The 27,929-nt window shown below is 38.5% G+C and overlaps 1 pseudogene; it reads right to left on the reverse strand.

The window, feature by feature from the left end:
* Positions 1-2,668: 2,668 nt before the first annotated feature.
* Positions 2,669-4,089, reverse strand: LOC143575809 (F-box protein CPR1-like; annotated as a pseudogene).
* Between the last annotated feature and the right edge of the window lie 23,840 nt (positions 4,090-27,929).

Consider the following 27,929-nt stretch of genomic DNA (forward strand, 5'->3'; position numbering starts at 1 on the left):
ATCCAGAAATTTTCTTAAGGGGGTGCCCTGTTTTTAGATGCTCCAATTTCGTAGAGTCGGATATAAAAAATTTGGGTCGGTTCGGTGGTTTGGGTCGGTTCAGTTCGGGTATGACTGACCTAATATCTGTGTAATGTATCATATCCCCAAAAACGTACGTTATGTTGGTACACAATTGTGTTGAAAAACAATTATTAGAATCTATTATCCAAGTGTAAAAAGCTTGAAATTACATATAGTTGATCTTTATGATTCAAAAATTGAATGTGTAATATTTATTTAAAGTACTAGCTGCGCAAGGAGGCAAACAAACAAGATTTTAGCAACTGTATAAACTCTTTAACAATAATTAAATGTTGGAGTAAATATGGATAAAGGTTAAATACAATAGCCAAGTACCTAACACAACATACAAAAATAAAAAACAATAGAACTCAAGCCAAACCAGAGACATGAACATTAATAACCAAAGCTTTTGCCACTCCACCACTTCAAGATTTTGGTTAAGTGGTGCAATCCAATTTTATAAAGGGGTGCACTCCAGATTTTGTATATAGAGTTAAACTATTATTTCGAAACTAGGGGGTTCCCGTGCACCTCCTCCTATCAACGTAAATCCGCCCCTTTCTACATATTTTTGATATATATTATATGCACATTTAAACTGGCGTGTTGCTCACTCAACCTTGTGTTGACAAAACCATTCTATCTTCAACGCATATGCAGGTTATCGTGTGATATGGTTCTCAAGCTTGTATTTGAAGAAAAATTAGGTTGCATGCTAGAGAAGAAGACGCAAGAATTAGAATATTAATTTTTTATTTGATTTAATTTTATTTATGTACTTTGGTTAATTTGATGTAAATGATTACTTAATTTAATTAATAGATATTGTCATTTTAATAATGCATGATAATAACCTTTGAAAAGCTGTTTGCAATCAGTTCGTCCCGGCATTTCCGCCGTAGGTTGGGGTGTGACATCTTTCATTGAGAAAAAATTGTTTATAGATGTCAAATCATATGATGTTATGGACTTCAAAAAAAAAACAACTTTAAGTAGTATTTTAGTTATGTCTTTTAACTGACGTTTCGCCTACTTTTTTTTTGTTATATGATATTTTGTTGGTTTATCTTCTTTTATATGATCCAACCCGATTTAACCCGAACAGAGCAACTGAACCGCACAAAAAAATTTATATACTGATTTGACCCGACCCGAACGGTCAAACCAGAACGGGAAAATTTATTTAACGACAGTTAACTGAGTACCGACCAAAAATTTCCGACCCTATGAAAAAAATTTCTTGATCCGCCACTGGCTGAGCTAGATGTGTGTTTTTCTTGATGTCGCATGTTGTGTCATCGGTTAGGTCTATTGGAATTTTGAATCGTGAGTGAGCAGTCTTTCAAGACGGTAGTAACAATGATGCAATTTCTGATGCTGCAACAGCCAATACGATTTTGCCATTAGAGCGAAGTCCTTATGCAATTGTTGCCCATAGGAACGTCTTTCCGGTGCCACCATGGCCGTATACAAAACCTAGTACTTGTTCATTTGATGCTAGAGTCGCTGTCACGTAGTTGTAAATTTCACATTATTGTGCGTTTAGCTGACCTTTAAAGACAAAGTTGCTTCCTATGAAGGAGATAAATATGCAGATGATCGATTGTACCCACCGGACGTTACAATCCTACCGTCACGATGGTTTGCTAAATGAACACAACGCTTCGTTTATTTGTTTCACTAATTACAACATTAACCCAAACTATTAACTAATTACAATTTCAAAACTAACAGTAGTAACTATTCTTTCTAACAGAGTTTCAATTATTCAACGAGCTCTTTAACAAGATCGGAATTATTTCAAACATTAGTTACATTTGATGTGTATAAAAACTTTTCAACACTAATTATTAACAGCCATAAACTTGATACATGTATACATTTGATAATAAGTTTAATTAATGATACGCATTAAAATAGACTGTGTTCTAATTCTACTAAAGGCCCCTTAGGTAAACTTGACATTTAACAACATTTTCGAACAGAATATCCATAAAAGGTTCATATTTATCATAAATAATAATCATAATCTCACAGCTAACATAAGCATTGACCTGCATTGTGATGCGTTTATTTTTTCGAATGTGAACACAAATTACCAGAATCAAACCGACCGAGAAACCATGTAGTAAATCACAAAGAATGAACCGATTTTATATAAATCCCAAAACATTAATGTGTCAGCGGTGGCCGGTGTGCAGGATAATATGTTGCCACCCTTCTAGTTCTTAATGTGTGTTATTTTATACAATATGTTGTTTATTATAGCTTTCATATATAGTGCAGGATTGTATCAAAACAGAAAGCCAACACACATTCCTTCCATATACAGAATGATAGACATTACGCAATATACAAGTAGACACGTTTCATCTACATATGGTATGACATCATGCATAAATAGCAAAACAAGCTGGATTAAAGTCTCCTTAAGACTGAACATTAATAGTGGACAGCTAAGTCCATGAAACTATAATACTTATAAATGATAAGAATCAGCAGTTAACAAACATATGTTCTTTTTATTTCTACCATAATCAACATTCCAATCTTACATGCCAAATTCAGGGAGAATTTCTTTTTGGGAAGATAGATATTATGGTTCCTCAAATTTTAAATTAAACCTACGATAACAAAAATACAGTTTCTGAAACATGGAATGATTAAAGAGCATACCAAATATGAAGAGAGATATATTATGAAACCACATCATCTTGGCATTTGAAGATCATCTTTTGTTGCATAACTACAGTGCCAAAAGTTTTTCCAAGCTATTGGTGATTTGGTTCATGCCTAGCATGTATGCTTCAAAAGACTTCCGTTCTTTGCAATGTAGCTTTTACCATTGTCATAAACCGTAAATTCTGGCTGATCAAGCAGAAGTAATGTTTCCTTGTAGGGATACACACGAAATAAACCTATTCCCTCAAATCCAAAACTGCTGATGTGTTTTGAGTTGGGTTCATAAACAACAACCGATACCTAAGCGTCAAACGGGCCACGATGGTGTTCTGAAATTTCCAATATAGGTTCACCACTCTTCCTAAATTCCGGTACGCTAATTAGTATTGTTGCACTGGGTGCGCAAATAGTGAATAGCTTTGTAAACGACTTTGGTACACCATCCTCCATCCTCCATACATTATAAACCCACTCACTCTCATCACGATCAAGCACAACAAGAGACTCCCTTAGATTAGAAATCGACAAAGTACTGTGAGACCGGTAGTATACCAGATCATCTGGGAGGCTTATTTCTGTAAACTCTTCACTTGTCAGATCAAATGAAACAATGAGGTTATAAGACTCAAGTTCACCATCTACAACACTCCTGTCAGTAGCAAGCCAATAGCAAAACCCTTCCACACCTTGTCTACGGCCGAGTGTAATCGACTTACGAAGAAGATTGCTAGTGCTACACGGACTTCTCCAAGCCCCTGTGCTTAACGTAAAAACTTCTACCTGATAAGGAATACAAGTTACACTCTCCACATCCTTCCGATTCTTAATCTGTGTGATCTTGACAATCTTCGGATCATTAGTCTCACGACACGCCCCGAAACTTAAAAGAACTTCGTACATGCTTTGGTTCACATCGGCCACGTTAGGCAAGACAACAGCAACATCTTTTCTAATAGAAATATTCCAAATAACAGCCATCGGTGTTACGTCACCACCGCCGTCGCAATAATCACCGTACAGACACACCAACCCATGAGAGCTGTCAATTATGGCGACACATTCAAGCATGTTAACTAACGGGGGCTCAGTAACGGATACTCTATGATTGGGGAGTGTGTCATTATCATAGTCAACAATTGAAACATATGTTCGCTCATAAATGTTGCAGGTGTTGTTTGTTTCGGGCGTTATATTCGGAAATGAAACGAGAGCTGTCGATGAGTGACTTCCATGTTTTGGATACCAATCGGCATTGAATTAATGGTTTGAGAGAAAGCCTTTTGATGATATTCTCTTCGATTTCAAGAGGCAAGTTGTCTGACATTTTATGGAGACGTTGCCTAAGGATAGAAAAGGAAGAATTCTAGGGTTTTTTTTTCAGGTGTGGAAGGGGCGATTTCTGCCCACTATACTTACACTAGGTAAAGAGTTTCATTTAAAAGGATTTAAAAGGAAGGAAAAATAAATAGGGTATTCTCGAGTTTTATTAAAATAAAGAAAATTAGGGAAGGGGAGAGAAAATAATGAGGATAATAAGAAAATTTGTATCTTTTCAAATTAAAAAGATTCGGAGAGAAAGAAAATTGAAGAGAAAAAAGAGATGCCAAAAGAAAAGATAAGAAAAGAAAACTTTCTTTTCCTTGCATTTCTTTTCATAAATAAACTCGGGAACACAGTAGCAAAACGATGTCTTACCTCTTTTTCACCTCTATAAAGATATAATTAGGGTCCTACTAGGTTGCCTAACGAATGAAGAATTCTAGGTTTTTTTTTTGTCAGGTGTGGAAGGGGCGATTTCTGCACACTATACTTACACTTGTTAGTTGTTAGAGCATTCCCATCCCATTCCTCATAATTATGTGAGGGGGATCAGTAAATTATAGAGTGAGGTTTTGAATAATTGTGAGTGTAAATTATAGGGTGGAGAGAGAAATGTAGTGTTTTTTTGTAAATTTAGGGAAACATTTGGGGAACATTGTTTGGCCCTATTTATTTTTTAATATTTGTTGGATTGGTTGTGAGTAGAGGAGAGAGAAAACTGTAATGATAAAAGTATTATTTAATTAAACAGGAAAGAGAAATGCAGTGTTTTGTAGTGTAATTATAGAGATAGGGATGGGGAACGGGATGTGAATGCTCTTACAGAGTTTCATTTAAAAGGCATTCACAGCCCGGGACTCATCCTATTTCTAAAATTACACTACAAAACACTTAATTTCTCTTTCCTGTTTAATTAAATAATACTTTTTATACTTTTATCATTACATTTTTCTCTCTCTTTTACTCACAACCAATCCAACAAATATTAAAAAATAAATATGGACAAACTTTCTTTCCCCAAATTTACAAAAAATCACTACATTTCTCTCTCCACCCTATAATTTACACTCACAACCATTCAAAACTTCACCCATAATTTACCAATCCCTTCACATAATTATGGGGGATGGGTTGGGAATGCTCTAAGGGAGGGAAAATGAGTGATGAAAAAATAAGTTGTATTCCCGAGTTTCATTTAAGGGTAGAAAAGGAAGGAAAAATAATAAAAAGGGTGTTTCCAAGTTTCAATAAAAGAAAGAAAATGAGGGAAGATGAGAGAAAATGATGAGAATAATAAGAAAATTTGTATCTTTCCAAATTAGAAAGATTCGAAGAGAAAGAAAATTGAAGAGAAAAAAGAGATGCCAAAAGAAAATATAAGATAAGAAAACTTTCTTTTCCTTACATTTATTTTCATAAATGAACTCGGGAACACAGTAGCAAAACGATGTCTTACCTCTTTTTCACCTTAATAAAGATATAATTAGGGTCCTACTAAGAACACCCCCATACGTTCGTATAGCGCTATATAAGTGTGGTATAGTCCCTTGTATAGTCCTATACAGGATGTATAGGGAGTGTTTGGTTTCGTAGAAAACCCCTATAATTACCATGTTTAGTGACCCCTAAGTTGTTTATATGAGGTCGCTAGTACCTCATGAATTTTTCCTTGTTTTAAGTGTGTGTATATATATATATACACACACTAGTTTTTATCCTCCATATTATGGAGATTGTTTTATATTATTTGTTTCTAATATTTATTTGTTTTTTGAATTTTTATTATATGAAAGTTAATAATATACTTATGATTTGATGATAAATTGTTTCACAAATAAATGAGATGTTATAACTCGGTCTAAAAGCTATATGAGATTGATGAGACCCAAGACCCGTTTATTTTTTTTACTATAAAATTATTTTTTTAATTATAAATAATATATATCTTTTTTTTAAATAAATCAGATATTAGTTTTTAGTATATCCCTAATTTATAGGATTTTTATATCAAATATTTGGTGATATTAGTTTTTAATTTAATGAGATGTTATAACCCATTTAAGAAATATATGGGTTTGATGAGACCCATACCCGTGAATTTGGGTCAAATGCATGAGAAGTCTTCATTTAAAAATCAAGCAAATCTGGTGACTCTAAAAAATGGGGGAGCGACCACATTGACGACACTAGGATTTTTGGGTCTTCGTTTATATATATATATATATATATATATATGATCTAATCTTGGCTGACTCCATGATTATCTCCATACATGAACCACTATAAAGCGAAAGGCCATGGGGAGATACCGTTTATGATCTATGGATCTCTTCGATTGGGAAACCGTATCCAAGCTTCATGGCTAGTCTACGCTCTTTATTATTTTCAAACTTAGCGAACCGAAACATCTGAGTAGCTAAAGGAAGGAACTCAACAGAGAATATGTAAAGTTAAGGTGAAGAGAGAAAATAAAAAATAAAAAATAAAAATAAATGAAAGTTTTTCGGGTAAAGAAAGTCGTGTGGTTTATTTGGAACAAAAGAAGAAGATGAAAATATGATGACGTTTATGATTAAAAAAAATTAATAAAAATAATAATGGGTCGGGTATTGATGCTAGCCATTCCCAAGCTCATATTCTATTGTAAAATAGGTTTCAAACTCAATCCAATGCCAGCCGGGTATCGGGCCCAATCCTAAATGAATTTACATCCCAATTGTAAATTGTAATCTTAAAACATTATTAAATAAAACTAAGTGTTTGTCTCTTTAACATTTTTACATTGGGTGTTGTTAAACATACCCTCTTTATACCATTTTTACTAAACGTACGTCCTCTTGAATTCAATAAACCAATTACTATTATCTCTTAACATTATTAGTGTACATATTAGCCCTTATAACATTTTTCTATAACATTTTTTTTCACTTACTAGTCTCCACTACATATATCAACTTAACAAGAATTACACTATTATTATTAATTTATTTTTATTAGTATTAAGATTGTAACATTTTTAATATCATTTTCTTTTAATTTTAGTAGTATCAATGCGTGCGCGCGCCCACACACACACATATATATTGTTTTATAAATATAATAATGCATCGAAACTGATAATAATAAATATTATTATTATTATGATTAAAGACAATAAACACAAAAAGAGAAAAAAAACATTATAGTTTTTAATTTAATGTTACAAAGGAGTAATACGTCAAATAAAATTCTTAAAGGAAATAAAAGTTAATGGAAAATAAAAAAAAAATTATACTTTTTAATTTAATATTTTAAAGGTGGACCATAAAATGCAATAAAATGTTACATGAGAGTAATATACCAAATAAAATTTCTAAATGAAGATGAAAGTTCAGGGGAGATGATATGACAAGTAGATGAAGGGGTACATTTAGTCTATCCCATTTTCATTTCTTACTTAGTTTTTAATTTTTCAAAAGAAAAAAACTATTAAGTTATATTTTTTTTGTTTACCAGTCTTTTTTTATTTTATTATTATTATTATTATTATTATTATTATTATTATTAATAGCTACGTAAGTTAGCAATAAATCTAATAGTAATCAAAAATAAAAATCTAGAAATTTAATTATTATTATTATATATAATAAAAGATAACTTTGGTGTCGCGAGTACCTGATTGGGAGACTTGGTGGCACCTTAGTGGTCGACGATACTTTTTTTTAATTTCGGTGCCATAACAAATATAACGTAAATCGATCAAATGTCAATTTTGCTTTTTCTTTTTTGTTTTAGTTCCGGTACCATAAAGAATGTGAGGGAAACTGAATAAATTCGCGTAGACTCACCACATTTTGTTATAGTTCTAGTACCTTAACGAACGTAACAAGAACCAACTGAATGCCAAATTTGTTTGTATTTATTTTTGTTTGTTTTTTTTGTTATAGTTTTGGTACCACACAAACATAACTGAGACCGACCAAATTTGAGTAGACTCGCCGCCTTAGCATCCGAGATTGACAACGTTCAGGTTTTACTGACACCCGAGTTCTAGTTCTGATACTATAATGCACGTAACTGAAACCGATGGAATTTGTATCGACTTATAGACACGATGTCCGGGATCAACAACGCTTAGGTTTTACCACCGCCCGGTGGTGTGCGAAAGGTATAGTATGAAAAAAATGTTAATTATTTCAAAGGTTTGTTCACACAATGTTGAGTTTTAAATTTATAAAAATGATTATTATCTTAACTAGACCACACACAAATATGCAAGTGTTCCTATCATGTATGCAGTAAAGTATAGGTAAGAAACAAATGTCGATCCAAAGACACACTTATAGAGTTTTACTACTAAAGTTTTGTATTTATTTAACCGGAAGTGAAGATCATTTTGGTTTTGGCCGGTTTTGGTTTAGTAAATGAGTTTTAAGAAAAATAAAGTAAAAGACAATATTTTTGGGTTTTTATATTTTAAGGTAGAAAGAAAATCAAAGATAAAAGGGTATCATCTTGGTTAAAACTCTTCTTAACTAGGTTTAATAGTTGATTAGTAAACATGTGATTTTGAGCTTGCTATGGTGATTAAATGTGAAAATAACATCGTTAGTCACGTTATTCCATGATAATAAAGAAAGAGATAAATCTTGGCCTATTTTACTAAAAAATCATTTTATGTAAGCAAGTGGTTTTTCATAAAGATAAGTTAACTAACTTTAACGATGAGACAATCCTTTAAATTACTAACTGAATTGTCCTTGATACTTTAGTAAAATGACCCTTGAATTATGCCTAAAATACCAATTAAAATTAGTTGAGTCTTAAAGGATTAACCTTGAATTACCAAGTATTAACCCACACAACTCTTGAACATTTATAGAACTCATGTAATAACCACTCAAGAGTTGCTTTAAATTGGTTACGTTGCACACTCACTTAACGAGTAATTAACCGATCTTAGTGGATGAACACCAACAATCCGTTTTCACAACATTGTTGATAATTCTGGTTCTAAAATGGTCAATCACTATTAATATTCAATTTGGTCCATGTCAATATTAAAATTCATGTTTTTCCCCAACCAAGCCCTTACAGGAATGACGATTTCTCGGCTTATCATCAAGCTCAGAATCTTGGTGGCTCTTTAAAAGTTTTGTAAGTTATTTCTCAAACCCTCACAGGAGTGGTAATTCCCCGGCTTATCGTCAAGCTCGGCTCTTGGTGGTTGATTTTAAGGATTCTAAATTTATCAACCAAGTCCTTAAAAGAATAGAGATTTTTCGACTTATCATCAAGTTCAGGGTCTTGGTGTCTATTTTAAGGTTCGCCAAGGCTTCGCAAGACTAGCAATTTCTCTGCTTATCGTAAATCTTAGCACTTAGGGTATGCTTTAAGAGTATTTTAACATTCCTTATCAAGCGATATTTCAACACAACCATTAGTTATTAAACACCGATCACATGTTTTACTAGCATTATTAAAGTTTAATTAAGATTCATTATAAACCAAGATGATACTATGAAAGTTTAGCCACTAATAGACATAATGACAATTATCAAAGTAATAGATACAAACATGATCAAACTGAAACAATCTAACCAATTTGGATGACTAATCTTTGATGCTAATGACTTCTCCCAAAAGCTTAATCTTCTTAATCTTCAAGGGTTGGATGTATGTGATTGATTCACTTATTAATGGTTGTAGAAGGAAGTGGTTGGAGAGTATTGAATGCTCCTCCAATGGGTGTTCAAATCCATTAAATGAAGGAGAAGATCATTCAATTTATAGGCTGATCGGACCCGCAAGGCACGACCGTGTCGCCATTTTTATCCGGGTGCATTAATTGTCAATGTTAGATCGTATAACTCAAGGGTAACACTGTTGGGTTCGTAGGCCTTGTTGGCCCGGTTTATTATATGAAGTCAAAAGAGGAGACGGGTGTGGGCGGTCGGGCCCAAGCCCGGCCCGGTTTAGATTTCTTGCATAATAATTTACTAACCCTAATTCAGTCTCTATATAAACAACATTATGTACTTGTAATATTTGTCACTCAATAAAGATATACCTAGTTGCCACCCGTGGACGTAGGTCAGTTTAGACCGAACCACGTTAAATCCTCGTGTTCGTTTATTGCTTTCGTGTCGTGTTCAGTTTCGTGTGTGCGTTTAATCCTAACAAGTGGTATCAGAGCTTAGGTTCAGATCACGCGAAGAACACGTTGAACCAGCCGAGTCGCCGCCAAACCATCCAGCCGCCGCCACCCTACTGCGCTAGGGTTCCGCCGCCGCCTACGGTTTTCCGATCGCCGTTAGGGTTTCCGCCGTCGTTTCGGCGCTACTAAACCCAGCCCGCGCGATCTGCGTTTTTTTGTTGGTTCCGTTTGAAAGCTGTAAGCATCGTATTGTTCGATCCCAGGTTGTCTCTTTTGTTTCCGCTAGTGGCGTTTGAACAGAGAAGAAAAGAAGGGTTTGTATTATTATTTTTCTCTTGAGATTCATGCCAGACTAGGAAAAGACAAGGAAAAACAATATTATTTTGTTGACAAGGGAGTTCAATGGCCACCAACTTTATCCAGATTGTTTAATTTTTTGAGAGGGCCTAGCACTTTAGACAATAAACAATTATTTGGGTAAAATTCATATATTTTTTGGTTTGCTGTTGGTCCGTGACTTAGGCTGTTGCCCAAGTTCAATATTTTTTGGTTAAGCAAGAACGAGTTAAGACGAGCCAATAACAGTTCAATCAAGATCCTGATTTAGTTGAAGAACCGTTGTCAATTAGAAGAAGCGTTAAAGAAACCAAAACCAGTGCCAACCGCGTTTGTCAGGTTTATAGTTTCAGTTTAAAGTTTCAGTTTCTGATTTTCAGTTCAATATTCCGCTACGTTAAATAGGTTGATTGTTTAACAGAGTCCAGTAGAACAATCGTTAAGTTCAGGCTCGTGTTGCTGTGTCTGTCTCTGTTTTATCCAGTTTTTCGTTTTAGTCATTGCCATGGCAGAAGACGGAAAGGTTTTGATACAGAAGTTTGACTGTGACAATCGTCAATTCCAGGTTAACTCCGTTAACTCAACTCCGTCAATTCAAACTTTAAGATCGTTGAATCTATAACGCACACTTCATTACATTTAAACTAGGGTTTAAATGACGCTTAACACTCACTACATGGGTAGTCTTTCGGGATTTGCACCGAAACGCAAACGAGTTGACGCAAACGATTGATAAATAAACGACAAACGTAAAAACAATAATTATATGATTATTATGTGTTAGGATTATGTGCTATGTGATAATACTATGGTCATGTTAACTTATTGTCCAAGTATGATGGAATGTTCTAGAAAAACAACACTTGAAAGTAGAAGGACTAGAGTGTAACTTGTTTGCTTATAAATATATCCTAAACTAAACCCTAACCTATTATTATTATTCCTTCCAAATCCCGATCGGAGCTCTCACCTCCCCTCTCCAAGGCTGCCGTCACTTTCATACACACATACAAACCCTAATCAAGTGTTTAATCCAAGAACTAGGTGCTAGGAAGGTATAATTGATCATCCTTTACCTTCTTGTTGTTTAATTTTGATGTTTAATGGGTTAATTAAGAACCCTAGGCAGCCGATTTTGATAAGTATGTATGAGTTAACATGATGGTTGTTGAATTCATGATGATTGATAAACTAGATTGATATTGATACATGATTGATTGTTGTTCTTGATTTGAATTAAAACACAAACCCTAATCTTGTATGTATGGTGTGATTGATATGCATGGATAGTAGTTATAGTGTCTAGAGGGTTATATGGATGCATAATAGTTCATAGATTGTTATTTTGTTGAGTTTTGATGTGAACAGATTCTGGACAGAATGTATATACGATGTTTAACTGACTGTAACGAAGTGTAAACGTGAAAATTGATTGAGATTGTGGGTACTGAAGTAAACTAGGTTGAGTCTAGTTTCTATGAAGTATAAATTCGTAATTTTTGGATAAGTGGAAGTATACTTTTATGATTTTACAAAAACGTGATGCAAAGCTGAGCTGTTAGACCTGCTGTTAGGTTATGTTGTAAATGTTATATCTCATGAACCACGAGACCAATTGGGTTGGTTCCACTTCTGGAAGTTGACTCACTGAGTTAGGAACCAAACCCAAGTGGTCTTGCATTTATTGGATTTTTCGTTTAACGGGAATTTCAAATAACATTCTGTTGCGCATGAATCTGACTGATATGAGTTTACTGTAGTGTTTTGATCATTATGAGCAATCTATATGGAATAAAAATAAGATAAAACATGTTCTGGAAACCTAAGATATGTATGCTTCTGTGGTAATTTTTGGTGAATTAATTGAGACGTTATAATCGGTGAACTAGTGTAATCTTTCAAGTAGAAATTCTGTCATAACGAAACTAGCTGCTGAGTTGTATAGGAATGCATGAAATATGATAGTTTTTATATAATTGTTGTATTTTGACCAAAATACCCTTGCGGGGAATAGTTGCTAGTTGATTGCCATGAATTGACCAAATTGCCCTTATGGGGAATAATGGTTAGTTAGTCTTTGTTTGTTGACCAAAATGCCCTTACGGGAATAATTGCTAATAAGTATGTTATTAATACGTGACACGAAAGTAATTGCTCACTCATGTATCGTATCACAATTGTACTTGTTCAAGTCACACACGATTCACAAACGAAACACGAAACATGTTACGTGCATAGGTATTATGTGCCGAGTCTAGAGACTCGTTAAACATTCCGATACTTAGAAAATCTCTTTGTTATTTTAGAACGCTAGAGAGTTTTCTACGACGCGCATCACTCGGTGATCTAGATCGGATATTCTTCGCAAACAGTGAGTTCACTTACCCCACTCTTAAACTGTTTTCAAACGTTTTTCACTTGGGGGAGATAACATACTCCGATAAACATATTTTCTGAGATAAACGCATATGAAAGATTTTGTTATAAATTATATATCACTTGTAAAGGCTAAGCGGCACGTAACCCTTGAAGTCCCACGCATCGAACCGGTTAATATTTGGAATAGCGAGTCACTGTTGAGTAGTACTACTGGGTTTGACAAACCCCACCCGACGCTAAGCTCAACTGGAGGTTGAGTGGGTGTAATTTTGGCTAACACTTACCATGGTCTGGGTTGACCTGGTGACGGGCACTTGATAAACAGTCAGCTTCGGTCTCGAACCACTTAGTAATACTTGTTGTATAGATTAGCTACCTATCGATATATAATTTGACATAACATTATCTGGTAACACTTAAACGCTGTAACGTGGTTACACACTTAAACGCCGTAACGTGGTTACGCAAAACATTTAAACGCCGTAACGTGGTTACGCAAAACTTTTAAACGCCGTAACGTGGTTACGCAAAACACTTAACGAAAACGCTGAACTCAAACGCTAAACGATTTATCTTATATAACTTGTGAACTCACCAACCTTGTGTTGACACTTTTAGTATGTTATTCTCAGGTAGCCGAGGCGGGCGCGCGGTTTAGGAGCATGCATTAATGAAAACACTTTTATTCTGCAAACTTAATTTTAACAGTTACATTTGGTTTTAAGTCGTCCTGCGTGACGCAACTTTTGAATTAAGGTTTTACGCTTCCGCATTTACTTTCATTTAAACGTTTTTCTTTGGTTTAGTTATAACTAATGAATCCGATCCTGCCAGTTCACACCCTCTGACGGTAAAACTCCGTTAGTGGATTTTGAGGGTGTGACAGATTGGTATCAGAGCCATTGGTTATAGCGAACTAGAAACTGCATGCATACTAGACTATAACCGCGACGACCCATTAGTTATAATAATACGCACTGCATAGGTTTGTGTAGTCTTGTAATCTTATCTCTTACCTCTTTCGCTCATACGCGCGCGCATACACGGCTTACCTGTAGGAATGTCGACGCCACCCTCATCATCATCCGATTCGATGACGCATGCTCACGGGAAGGAACCTCAGTTACCTACCGCCTCGCCACCCCCGCGTAGTCCCGGAACTCGCAGCTCCCGCACCGAAGAGGTACCGCCTATCCGGAAGCCTTTACGAAAACAACGTTAGCTGGGATTGGTACCCTAACATGATCAGACGTATGGTCTACCGTGAACAAGTTCCCCCGTTGCCACACCCGAACCACCCTGCTTATCCCAACACCCTACCACCCATAACCGAACCTGTAGAGAGAGTTCTCGCAGCCGTTGTTTCATGTTTGGAGCGTGATGTGGGTTACATGCGCTACACGAGAGAGAACGTTTCCAGATTGTTAAAAGACGAAACCGAGACTAAGGAGGAGATTGCCCGCATGGCGACGGCAATGAAAGATATGCAAGGGGCTAGTGATCAACAGATGAAGGTTATGATGAAGATGCAAGCCGAAATGATAGACTTGAAAGAGCAACTCCAAGAAGCAAGGACCCGAACCGAAATAGCGTTAGAGCGTTGCGATATCCTACAAATGCAGATTGCTCAGAACGCAGCCGACCCTGAGGCAGAGCCTGAGGCCGAGCCTGGGGCAGAGCCTGAAGTAGAACCTGAAGAAGATCCCGAAGAGGAGCCTGAGGAAGATCCCGAAGAAGATCCCGAGGAAGATCCCGAAGAAGAACCGGAGGAAGAACCGGCTGAGGAGGAGGCACACTCAGAGGTGTCCTCAGATGACGACATCTAGTAATGATGATGCTTAGATGGAGGGGTTGTCTCCATCCTAACTATTATTTTTCTATGATTTTAAGGATTGATTGGAAATACTTTGTAGCGAATACAATGGTTTTAATCATGAATTTTTATTTAGACTAATATGTGGTTGTGATGTGATGTTGTTTCTTATTTTTTTTTCTTACCTATCTTTTATTACATGTATGGTGTGTTGTATATGAAAGAAAAATTCATGTTTAACATTTTATACTGTGATTCTAGGAAATGGCTGGAAGAAACGCTGGACGAGGACGTGGTAACATCAGCATGACTGCAGCTGAACTCCAAACTCTGCTGAATGACCATGTCGCGGCCGCTTTAGCCGCACACGTTCAGAATCAAACAGGAGGTCCGAATGGAACGTGTACCTTCAAGAACTACCGTGACTGCAAGCCCAGTACGTTTAAGGGCACTGAGGGAGCTATAGGCTTCCTGCGTTGGGCTGAGAAGGCCGAGTCGGCCTTTGAGATGTGTAACTGTCCCCCTGCCAGTAGGGTCAAATTCGCTGCTGGGACACTTGAGGATTCCGCCCTCACTTGGTGGAATTCGAACGTCCAGATCCTTGGATTGGAACTGGCTAACGCGATGAACTGGGAGGAGTTCAAAAACATGATGCGAGAGGAGTACTGTCCGAGGGAAGAAATTTCGAAGTTAGAGTCGGAGTTTTGGTCATTGAAAATGGTGGGTTCAGAGATTGAAGCCTACACTACTCGTTCGCACGAGTTGGCGGTGATGTGTCCGCGGATGGTGGATCCGCCGAGCAAGAGAATAGAGATGTACATTGATGGGTTAGCACCACAGATTCAGGGTATGGTGACGTCTTCCAGACCAGCCACGATCCAACAAGCGATCCGTTTGGCTCACAAACTGACGGATCAGGCTGTGACCCAGGGTGCGTTACCACCAAGGGGTTCGACTGTTAAAGCCCGTGACAACCCGAGTAATGACCACGTCAGCAACAGTAACAACAACAGCAACCCGAACAGCGGGAAGAGAAAGTTCGACAACACCAGATCTTCATCCTCGAACCTCCCACCGCAACAACACTACCGTAAACCCGAGTTCACCCGGAGCTTTAACACTCAGAATCACAACAACAACAACTCCAACAACAACGGTAGCGGGCAGGTTTCGAGCGGATATGCTGGGAAGTATCCAAAGTGCAACAGGTGCAACTATCATCATGTTGGCCAGTGTGACCGTGTCAAGTGTCAAAGATGCGGAAAGATAGGTCACCAAGCGAAAGAATGTAGAGGAGACCTTGCGGCAAAGGGTGCTCCTAAGCAACCGATGACTAAGGGATGTTTTGAATGTGGACAGGAAGGTCATTTCCGGAAGGATTGCCCCAAGCTGAAACATAATGACAACAATGGGGGCAATGGAAGTGGCAGTAACGGTGAAGGAAATGGCAAAGGAAGAGCGTTTGTGATTGGATCGGGTCAAGCCCGCAATGATCCGCATGTGGTGTCCGGTAAGTTCCCTGTAAACGATTATTTTGCTTCTATTTTGTTTGACACTGGAGCTGATAGGAGTTTTGTGTCGAAAGCCTTTAGCCAACTTTTAGACCTTACTCCAACCCCGTTAGACGCTAAGTTTCCTGTTGAATTAGCTAATGGTAAAACTGTAGTAACAACTCATATACTTGCGGGATGTAAGTTGAAACTGTCAGGTCATGTTTTTGACATCGACCTTATTCCTTTTACGCTTAGTAGTTTCGATGTCGTTGTCGGCATGGACTGGTTATCCGAGAACCGAGCGGAGATTATATGCCATGATAAAATAGTCCATATTACCACCCCTTCCGGCGAGATCATTTCGGTCCGAGGCGAGAGAAGCGGCATGACCAACAGCATCATCACCCTTATGAAAGCACAGAAGTATCTACGAAAGGGTCATCCGGCAATTTTGGCGCAGATTGTTGAGAAACCCGCGGAGGAGAAACGAATTGAAGACATACCGGTTGTGCGAGACTTTCCGGAAGTTTTCCCGGAGGATTTGCCCGGACTCCCTCCTATTCGTCAAGTCGAATTCCAAATCGAGTTGACACCCGGTGCAGCAACCATAGCACGAGCCCCGTATCGGCTCGCACCGGCGGAACTTCAGGAGTTGTCCACCCAGTTGCAAGATTTGTTGGATAAAGGTTTTATCCGACCTAGCTCATCGCCATGGGGAGCCCCTGTCTTGTTTGTTCGAAAGAAAGACGGGACTTTCCGAATGTGCATCGACTACCGGGAATTGAACAAGGTGACGGTCAAGAACCGTTATCCTTTACCCCGAATTGATGATTTATTTGACCAGCTTCAGGGATCGAGTTACTACTCGAAGATCGATCTACGATCCGGTTACCACCAGTTGAGAGTGCGCGAAGAAGATACTTCAAAGACGGCTTTCAGAACACGGTATGGTCACTACGAGTTCTCGGTTATGCCTTTTGGCCTAACCAACGCGCCAGCCGTATTTATGGATCTCATGAATCGAGTATGCAAGGCGTACCTCGACAAGTTCGTGATTGTTTTCATCGATGATATTCTTGTCTACTCCAAGAACGAGACTGACCACGAAGAGCACTTAAGGATAATTCTGGAACTACTGAAGAAGGAACAACTGTATGCTAAAGTCTCGAAATGTGAATTTTGGCTTCGCGAGGTTCACTTTTTAGGACATGTGATCAACGAGAATGGTATCCATGTCGATCCCGGTAAGGTAGAGGCCATCAAAAACTGGGAAGCACCTAAGACTCCGACTGAAGTGCGACAATTCCTAGGACTGGCCGGCTACTATCGGCGTTTCATCGAGGGATTTTCAAAGATTGCTCAACCCCTCACCGCTTTGACTCACAAGGGCACTAAGTACAACTAGGGTGACGCGCAAGAATCCGCTTTCCAACTGTTGAAAACCAAGCTTTGTAGCGCCCCTATTTTAACCCTCCCCGAGGGAACAGAAAATTTTGAGGTACACTGTGACGCATCTATACAAGGTCTCGGTTGTGTGCTGATGCAACTCGAGAAGGTTATAGCCTACGCCTCTAGACAACTACGGGTTCACGAGAAGAACTACACGACCCATGATTTGGAACTCGGAGCTGTGGTGTTTGCTCTTAAGATATGGAGGCATTACTTGTACGGTACCAAGTTTACCATTTACACCGACCACAAGAGTCTCCAACATATCTACGATCAGAAGGAGCTGAACATGCGACAGCGTCGTTGGGTCGAGCTGCTCAAAGATTATGATTGTGCCATCAAGTACCACCCGGGCAAGGCCAATGTGGTGGCCGACGCCCTCAGCAGAAAAGAAACAGAAAAACCCAGACGAGTAAGAGCATTGCAACTTACGATTCATGCCAGCTTACCCGATCAGATTCGCGATGCGCAACTGGAAGCTTTGAAAGATGAAAATCTTCCATCGGAACTCATGCGGGGCATGAACAAGCAACTTGAAACCAGATCGGACGGGGTCCGATATTTTGAGAACCGGATTTGGGTTCCACGATACGGAGAGTTGAGAACTCTAGTGATGGACGAAGCTCACAAGTCCCGATATTCTATCCACCCTGGCTCAGATAAAATGTATCATGATTTAAAGGCACTTTACTGGTGGCCGAACATGAAAGCCGACATTGCCACCTACGTGAGCAAATGCTTGACTTGTGCCAGAGTCAAGATTGAATACCAGAAACCATCTGGTCTACTGCAACAACCGGAACTCCCAATGTGGAAATGGGAGCACATCTCAATGGATTTTATTACGGGTTTGCCTAAGACACCGACGGGATGCGATACCATCTGGGTGATCGTTGACCGGTTGACTAAATCGGCACATTTCCTAGCGATTAAGGAAACGGACAAAATGGAAAGACTGACTCGAGTATACATGAAAGAAGTGGTGTCTAGACACGGAGTGCCTGTCTCGATCATTTCCGATCGAGATTCTCGTTTTACCTCACACTTTTGGAAGTCGCTGCAAAGCGCACTGGGCACACGTCTTGATATGAGTACCGCATACCATCCTCAGACGGATGGGCAAAGTGAACGGACTATTCAGACCCTGGAGGATATGTTGCGTGCATGCGTCTTAGATTTCGGAAAGAGTTGGGAACCCCACTTACCCTTGGTAGAGTTTTCGTATAATAACAGCTACCACGCAAGTATTAAGGCAGCGCCGTTTGAAGCGCTGTACGGACGGAAGTGTCGATCACCACTCTGCTGGGCAGAGGTGGGTGACAGCCAAATCACTGGTCCAGAACTGGTACTCGAAACCTCGGAAAAGATCGTTCAAATCCGAAATCGCATGGCAGCAGCACGAGATCGCCAAAAGAGTTACGCCGACAAGCGCCGAAAACCTCTCGAATTTCAAGTAAACGATCGGGTGTTACTCAAAGTCTCACCTTGGAAAGGTGTGGTTCGCTTTGGTAAGCGAAACAAACTCAACCCACGGTATGTTGGTCCGTACCGGATAACTGAGCGCATTGGTCCGGTGGCGTACCGACTGGACCTACCAACATAACTCAGTGGCGTACACGATGTATTCCACGTTTCAAATTTGAAGAAATGCCTATCTGATGAAACCCAAGTAGTCCCTTTGGAGGAACTACAAGTCGATGAACAGTTACGGTTCATTGAGGAACCAGTTGAGGTTTTGGATTGGGAAACCAAAACGCTCAAACACAGCAAAATTCCAATCGTTAAAGTTCGTTGGAACTCGAGACGTGGACCGGAGTTCACGTGGGAACGCGAGGATCAAATGATGAAAAAGTATCCCCACCTTTTTGAAGGGCTAACCAAACACCGAAAACCGCGAAACCCGGCAAACCGTCAAACATCACCGGAGGTATGAATTAAATTTCGGGACGAAATTTCTTTTTACTAGGGGATGATATGACAAACTGAAATTTTTCTTCTTACTCTTTCAGACTCTCATCACGACTTGACTCAAATTTTCGGGACGAAAATTCTTTAACAAGGGAATGATGTGACAATCGTCAATTCCAGGTTAACTCCGTTAACTCAACTCCGTCAATTCAAACTTTAAGATCGTTGAATCTATAACGCACACTTCATTACATTTAAACTAGGGTTTAAATGACGCTTAACACTCACTACATGGGTAGTCTTTCGGGATTTGCACCGAAACGCAAACGAGTTGACGCAAACGATTGATAAATAAACGACAAACGTAAAAACAATAATTATATGATTATTATGTGTTAGGATTATGTGCTATGTGATAATACTATGGTCATGTTAACTTATTGTCCAAGTATGATGGAATGTTCTAGAAAAACAACACTTGAAAGTAGAAGGACTAGAGTGTAACTTGTTTGCTTATAAATATATCCTAAACTAAACCCTAACCTATTATTATTATTCCTTCCAAATCCCGATCGGAGCTCTCACCTCCCCTCTCCAAGGCTGCCGTCACTTTCATACACACATACAAACCCTAATCAAGTGTTTAATCCAAGAACTAGGTGCTAGGAAGGTATAATTGATCATCCTTTACCTTCTTGTTGTTTAATTTTGATGTTTAATGGGTTAATTAAGAACCCTAGGCAGCCGATTTTGATAAGTATGTATGAGTTAACATGATGGTTGTTGAATTCATGATGATTGATAAACTAGATTGATATTGATACATGATTGATTGTTGTTCTTGATTTGAATTAAAACACAAACCCTAATCTTGTATGTATGGTGTGATTGATATGCATGGATAGTAGTTATAGTGTCTAGAGGGTTATATGGATGCATAATAGTTCATAGATTGTTATTTTGTTGAGTTTTGATGTGAACAGATTCTGGACAGAATGTATATACGATGTTTAACTGACTGTAACGAAGTGTAAACGTGAAAATTGATTGAGATTGTGGGTACTGCAGTAAACTAGGTTGAGTCTAGTTTCTATGAAGTATAAATTCGTAATTTTTGGATAAGTGGAAGTATACTTTTATGATTTTACAAAAACGTGATGCAAAGCTGAGCTGTTAGACCTGCTGTTAGGTTATGTTGTAAATGTTATATCTCATGAACCACGAGACCAATTGGGTTGGTTCCACTTCTGGAAGTTGACTCACTGAGTTAGGAACCAAACCCAAGTGGTCTTGCATTTATTGGATTTTTCGTTTAACGGGAATTTCAAATAACATTCTGTTGCGCATGAATCTGACTGATATGAGTTTACTGTAGTGTTTTGATCATTATGAGCAATCTATATGGAATAAAAATAAGATAAAACATGTTCTGGAAACCTAAGATATGTATGCTTCTGTGGTAATTTTTGGTGAATTAATTGAGACGTTATAATCGGTGAACTAGTGTAATCTTTCAAGTAGAAATTCTGTCATAACGAAACTAGCTGCTGAGTTGTATAGGAATGCATGAAATATGATAGTTTTTATATAATTGTTGTATTTTGACCAAAATACCCTTGCGGGGAATAGTTGCTAGTTGATTGCCATGAATTGACCAAATTGCCCTTATGGGGAATAATGGTTAGTTAGTCTTTGTTTGTTGACCAAAATGCCCTTACGGGAATAATTGCTAATAAGTATGTTATTAATACGTGACACGAAAGTAATTGCTCACTCATGTATCGTATCACAATTGTACTTGTTCAAGTCACACACGATTCACAAACGAAACACGAAACATGTTACGTGCATAGGTATTATGTGCCGAGTCTAGAGACTCGTTAAACATTCCGATACTTAGAAAATCTCTTTGTTATTTTAGAACGCTAGAGAGTTTTCTACGACGCGCATCACTCGGTGATCTAGATCGGATATTCTTCGCAAACAGTGAGTTCACTTACCCCACTCTTAAACTGTTTTCAAACGTTTTTCACTTGGGGGAGATAACATACTCCGATAAACATATTTTCTGAGATAAACGCATATGAAAGATTTTGTTATAAATTATATATCACTTGTAAAGGCTAAGCGGCACGTAACCCTTGAAGTCCCACGCATCGAACCGGTTAATATTTGGAATAGCGAGTCACTGTTGAGTAGTACTACTGGGTTTGACAAACCCCACCCGACGCTAAGCTCAACTGGAGGTTGAGTGGGTGTAATTTTGGCTAACACTTACCATGGTCTGGGTTGACCTGGTGACGGGCACTTGATAAACAGTCAGCTTCGGTCTCGAACCACTTAGTAATACTTGTTGTATAGATTAGCTACCTATCGATATATAATTTGACATAACATTATCTGGTAACACTTAAACGCTGTAACGTGGTTACACACTTAAACGCCGTAACGTGGTTACGCAAAACATTTAAACGCCGTAACGTGGTTACGCAAAACTTTTAAACGCCGTAACGTGGTTACGCAAAACACTTAACGAAAACGCTGAACTCAAACGCTAAACGATTTATCTTATATAACTTGTGAACTCACCAACCTTGTGTTGACACTTTTAGTATGTTATTCTCAGGTAGCCGAGGCGGGCGCGCGGTTTAGGAGCATGCATTAATGAAAACACTTTTATTCTGCAAACTTAATTTTAACAGTTACATTTGGTTTTAAGTCGTCCTGCGTGACGCAACTTTTGAATTAAGGTTTTACGCTTCCGCATTTACTTTCATTTAAACGTTTTTCTTTGGTTTAGTTATAACTAATGAATCCGATCCTGCCAGTTCACACCCTCTGACGGTAAAACTCCGTTAGTGGATTTTGAGGGTGTGACATTGACGGACAGAAGTTCGGTTGGTGGAAGATGCAGATTGAGGCACTACTTTGTCAGAAAGACTTGGATGTAGTGTTCGAGGATGAAAAACTAGAAAAGTTGTCAGAAGCAGATTGGAAGAAGTTAGACAAGAAAGCTAGGGCTTGTATTACATTGTCGTTGTCGGAAGATGTGGCGTTTAACATCATGAAAGAAACCACAACACGTGGTATGATGGAGGCGCTATCCAACATGTATGAGAAGCCTTCGGCAGCGAATAAGGTCTACCTTATCAGAGAGCTAGTGACAACTCGAATGAAAGAGGGTGAGTCAGTTACAACTCATATCAATAATCTTAATTCGATCTTGTCCCGCTTAGTGTCAGTTGACATTAAGTTTGATGATGAAGTTCAAGGCCTCTTGTTATTATCCTCTTTGCCCGACAGTTGGTCGCAAACAGTGACTGCAGTTTGTAGTTCGTCTACAAATATTACTTTCGATGGGATTCGAGATCTGATTCTGGGAGAAAATTCAAGACGCAGAAGTTCAGGTGAATCATCAGGCAATATGCTAGTCACAGAAGGTAGAGGTAGGGGAAAACAGCGAGGCAGTGGGAGCAGGAAGAGGAGTCAGTCTAAGACTCGTAAGGATATTGAATGTTGGGGTTGTAAAGAGAAAGGACACTTCAGGAATCAGTGTCCGAATGGTAAGAAAGAGGTGACGTTACAGAAGACGACACAGATGACGGTGTCAGTAGTGATGAGGCTTTGGTTTGTAGTGTTGAGAGTAGCGTTGATGCTTGGGTGATGGATTCTGGTGCATCGTTTCATGCCACTCACTGTAGTGAAACGATGAAGAATCTTAAATTTGGGGATTTTGGAAAGGTTCGACTAGCGAATGATGATATTTTAGAGGTTACGGGTATGGGAGACGTTGATTTGATAACTTCAGCCGGTACTTCTTGGACTTTGAAAGACGTGAGGGTTATTCCAAGTTTGAAGAAACGTTTGATATCAGTTGGGCAGTTGGATGACCAAGGGCACGATGTTAAGTTCGGGAATGGGCAGTGGAAAGTAGTCAAAGGGAATCTCGTGGTTGCTCGTGGCAAGAAAATGGGTTCGTTGTATATGGTCGATATGTCACCGAAAGGAGTGGATCCAGTTTTGGTGAAAGACAAAGTCCGGTTCACAGAATCTCGTGGGCAGAAGAAGGTTCGTTTTGCAAGTAACAAACCCAGAGCCAAAGTGAAGATTCAGGATGAACGAGCTAGGAAGGTTAAATCAGTTGGGGGACATCGTGACAGTGGGAGCACAGGTCGTGTTTCAGTTACAGTTCCAGGTCGACAGTGGATTAAGAAAACCAGTATTCCAGCTGTAAAAGTCTCTCCAATGAATTACTTGCTGAATATGGAGAGTGTTTGTTCTCAGGTTATCTCAGGATCCGGTAGTTCGTTACAGTGGGAGCCGGTAGGGACAGAGAACGGGTCAGGGGCAGTTTCAGCCATGACTGACGTGTTGGAGCTCCGGGGAGCTTCAACGGGCCTTCAGGTTAATTGATGAGAAGGCGGTGGCAACTAGAAGAAGTTTAATGTTCAGATTACAGAAGTACAATCAGGAGTGCAGACGAGAGTACTCAAGGCCTCCGAGTGGGAGATTGTTGGGTTCGTAGGCCTTGTTGGCCCGGTTTATTATATGAAGTCAAAAGAGGAGACGGGTGTGGGCGGTCGGGCCCAAACCCGGCCCAGTTTAGATTTCTTGCATAATAATTTACTAACCCTAGTTCAGTCTCTATATAAACAACATTATGTACTTGTAATATTTGTCACTCAATAAAGATATACCTAGTTGCCACCCGTGGACGTAGGTCAGTTTAGACCGAACCACGTTAAATCCTCGTGTTCGTTTATTGCTTTCGTGTCGTGTTCAGTTTCGTGTGTGCGTTTAATCCTAACAAACACAACCGTGTTAAGCAAGGCACTGCCGTGTTGAGTTCCACAAAAGTCCAAACTCCTCATGTTTTGTCCTTTTCTCTTGTAGTGAAGGCATTACCGTGTTTTGCTTTAGAACCTTCTATTTTGTCTTTTCTTATTGCATTTGATAACATGGGGCATATCTTGGTTAACATGACCATGTCTTGATTTCCTGATTTTTGTCTTTACTTCTTATGGTCTAGGCATGGCAATGCGATTCACCATGGGGTGTGTTGAGTTAGTTTTCACTCTTTATCTTCGTTCTTCTACGTAATTCAGCTTGTTTTATTCCTTAGGACTATATTTACCTATAGATAGAAATTATAAACATTATTGGTTAATTATTCTAATATAGTTGCCGAAATTATGCTTATTTGGAGATACTTTTGTGCTGAAAAGATGTATAAATTCTTATATATCACCCGGGTTTTACCGACCTGTCCCGGCACAATGTGCCCGATGAAACACTAGTTATATATATTAAATGTGAGATTTATGTTTTCTCACATTTGTGCACTATTCTACCCATATCATTTTTAATGCATCATGTACATACTTTTAATGCACAATATGTTGGACACGTGGGGTAACCCCTGCCTTTGGTTCTCTACCTTCTCAATTATTGATGTTGACATATAACGATATTTGATATCAACCACTTCGGTGTATTTGGCCCACAGTCAAACCACTGCTTACGAATTCACTGAATAGGTAACAACTGCTTCCATGTTTTCCTACATTTCTTCTTTGTTTGATTAGGCTAATGTGGTTTGTATTTCTTTATGTATTTTTGTCTTTGGTTACCATCACGTTTTTTTTCTATCGTTTCTTCTTCCTTTGGTTGTCATGAGTTGTTCACTCAGAGCTGTTAATAAAACTTGATCCCGAACAGAATCGAAGCCTTTACAATGTTAACAGACCGGAGCTATTCTGGTTGTCCATTTTAACACCCACACAAGCATCACCCATTTTCTGATTTGGTAGTAGTTTTAACCTTAACATACTTTATTTAAGCATTAATCTTTACTCGATTTACTGTATCTTATATGCTTTATCATTCATTAATTTAACATTTAACAACCACACCTACTGTTCTAGAGTGTAACTTTGTTACCTTTAAAGGTCCCACTATGAATTATGTGAAGGGAAGAAGAAAGTTAAGCAGCTATAACATAATTACTATACTAATTGAAGTTAAATAATGTTTTGCTATATTTTCAACCGCATCGTTCATCTTCGTCATTTACGTTATTCAATATAAATTATGTTATTATTTTTTTGCTGCATAAAATGATTACGTTACGTGTGGTAGTCATTTACTTTAATAATAATCTATATTTATTTATTATGTACTTAACATGTTCGTATGCATGATTTATATTTCTTTACCCTTTCGTATTTGTCTTTTGTTGCAGTTGTTTTGCATGTAGTCAGACCTGCTTGCGGTATAAGTTCGTCTTCAACAAGGTATGTTGTGTTTAAAATGCATTTATTTTATGTCTAGGTGTTTGTTAGTACATTACGTATAATACTCTTTAGTTGCGTGTTTTTCTCTTAGCCTAATACTATTGCACCTTTTTTGGAATACTGTTGTTAACCTTAGTCATAATCCGTAACATTACAAAAATTTCGAGTCAATAATGTCAAGTTTTCAAAGTCAAAGGATCAAAAATGTCAAAATTCTAAACCTTAGGGCTTAAAATAAAAATTCTTATTTTCTGTCCTATAGGGATACGCGACGGGACAAAGGACAAGCCCATCGCGTATCGCGAAGGGCTTAGTCAAACCTTCTAGAAGAGGGTCAACGACGAAACGCGATCGTCGTGGAAGCTACGTCATCGCGTATCGCGATGACGTGGCCTGACACCTCTGGCACAAGTTCTGCCACGTATCCACACGTGGCACACCATCTGCCACGTGTCCCGACACGTGGCACGTCGTCCGCCACGTGTCAACATGTGGCACACCGTCTGCCACGTGGCGACACGTGGCAGACCTATATGGTAACTGGCGTGACCTACGTCGTGATACGTGACGGGTGACCAGGAGGCCATCGCGTATCGCGATGGGCTTCCAGATTTTGTCTATAAATAGCAAGCTCGGGATTTCATTCTTGCACACCAAATCAACACATTCCACTCTCTCTCTAACATCTCTCTAAGTCCCAAGTGTTATATTATCGATCTGCCTCGAAGTTCGTGCCAATTCTCGATCATTACCTTGATTTCCGTGTTCATTTCCTCGATTGTGATACCACCTTCCACCAACTTACCAACCAAGAAGGAGTTTGTTGTTCCCCGACACCATGGCGATTAGTTTTGGAAATCATGTCGACGATTGGTGAAAGCTTTGGTGATTCATTGTTTGGCGTGTAACACCCCGACCAAAGGCGGATTATACATCGGGGCGCCACATATTGTTTCATTACTCGTGACACTATTGGTGTCAATATTTATTAATACACATTTATCACGCACGCGCAGCGGGGTAAATAAAGAACATAAATCAAACATAAATCAATATATTTTAAATTATAACATTCAAACAACATTAACTTGTCTTGATACATTTTAATCTAGGTCCAAAAGTAAAAACGTCCTATGTGTCCACAAGCTCCAAAACAGCTACTGCAAACCTGAACATGTGTTAAAATAAACGTCAAACACTTGCGTGTTGGTGAGAAATCAAGTTTAATACAATACATAGATAACAATAAATCTGCGCGCAACATGTGTATGTCTGGTTTTCAACAAGGGTGTAATCTGATCGGGACCAACTCTAAGAGACAAGACTGCCAGTGCTCACAATTGAGCTCACAAACAAGACTAACTGTGCATGTGTAAACAAAAGAGAAAATCATAAACGAATGTTCTCCCGTGTTCATCTAGTGGTACCATGCGAACTGCGGAATAGACCGACAAGACGGTTAATGATCCACACATACAAATAAACAGCCAAGTCTACATCCTCAACACATGGGATACTGCGCGACTAAAGTTCATAAACAAGTTTAAGACTCTAAGTTTGTATGAACACATGAACATCCCAAAACATTAAAAGCAAAAAGGGATTAGGTACGAGATTACTCACATGATAAACGATGCGGTGATAGATAAAGCAAGAACCAACTTTTAAACAAGCAAGGTTAACCTATAATTAAAGATTATTGTTTTAATGATTTGTTTTAAGCCTTGATTATAAGTTAGCATAATTAATAAGTAAATTATAATATATATTACCGGAAAAGCAGGAAGAACAAGGAGGAAGACGGAGGCAGAGAGGAAGACGGCAGAGAGAGCAAGGGGCAAGAGAACAGGAGAGATTAAGTGTTTGTGTGTGATGTGTTATGAAAATATTATTATTATTTATAGGAAAACCCTAGGAGACACAAACCCTAGAAAAAGGGGAAAAGATCTCAAAAAGTAAAAGAAAAGATATCAACGGTAAAAAGTTCTGAAAAGTAAAGATATCAAAAGATATGGCAGCTGCAGGGGGCAAGATAAAGCTGTCAGGAAAACAGT

This window comes from Bidens hawaiensis, unplaced genomic scaffold (assembly GCF_021521415.1).
Source record: "Bidens hawaiensis isolate Kalapana, Puna unplaced genomic scaffold, B.hawaiensis_p1.1 tig00027752_1, whole genome shotgun sequence".
Lineage (NCBI taxonomy): Eukaryota > Viridiplantae > Streptophyta > Magnoliopsida > Asterales > Asteraceae > Bidens > Bidens hawaiensis.